Source organism: Gossypium arboreum, chromosome 2 (genome assembly GCF_025698485.1).
Source record: "Gossypium arboreum isolate Shixiya-1 chromosome 2, ASM2569848v2, whole genome shotgun sequence".
NCBI classification, from domain to species: Eukaryota; Viridiplantae; Streptophyta; class Magnoliopsida; order Malvales; family Malvaceae; genus Gossypium; species Gossypium arboreum.
Genome location: NC_069071.1, coordinates 102138687 through 102139389, shown reverse-complemented (window position 1 = coordinate 102139389; position 703 = coordinate 102138687). Strand labels below are relative to the sequence as shown.

The 703-nt window shown below is 39.3% G+C and overlaps 1 non-coding gene across 1 annotated transcript; it reads right to left on the bottom strand.

Annotated features, from left to right (window-relative positions):
- Window positions 1-235: 235 nt before the first annotated feature.
- On the bottom strand, window positions 236-342 carry LOC128289595 (small nucleolar RNA R71). The gene has a single exon (XR_008279240.1). It is a non-coding gene; the product is annotated as a small nucleolar RNA R71 (small nucleolar RNA).
- Between the last annotated feature and the right edge of the window lie 361 nt (window positions 343-703).

Genomic DNA, 703 nt, shown 5'->3' with positions numbered 1-703 from the left:
TGATGGTTTGCAAGACGAAGATCCCAACACTCACTTGGCAAACTTTTTGGAACTATGTGATACATTTAAAATTAATGGCATTTCTGATGACGCCATTCGCCTTCGATTATTCCCTTTTTCATTGAGAAATAAAGCTAAACAGTGGTTGAATTCGTTACCAAGAGGGTCAATCACTACTTGGGAACAAACGACTAAAAAGTTTTTATTAAAATATTTTTCGCTGGCTAAAATGGCTAAATTACGTAATGATATCTCTTGTTTTGTACAGATGGATTTAGAAACACTCTACGATGCATGGGAGAGATACAAGGACCTCTTGAGAAGATGCCCTCACCATGGGTTACCACTCTAGCTACAGGTTCAAACGTTTCATAATTGCCTGAATCCTTCGACTCGACAAATGGTTGACGCTGCCACTGGTGGGACTATCAATAATAAAACACCTGAAGATGCTTATGAATTTATAGAAGAAATGTCACTGAATAATTATCAGTGGCAATTCATGATGACAAAGCCAAAAAAAGCAGCCGGCGTTTATAACGTCGATTCGGTCACCATGCTCTCTAAGTTAGAACTCTTGAATAAGAAAATTGATGGTTTTCTTAGTTCTTCACAGGTTCACCCAGTAATGCAGTGCGAAGCAAGTGGAGATGGATCGAGCAATCTAGAATACCCACCCTATGGCCACAATATGGAGAACGAG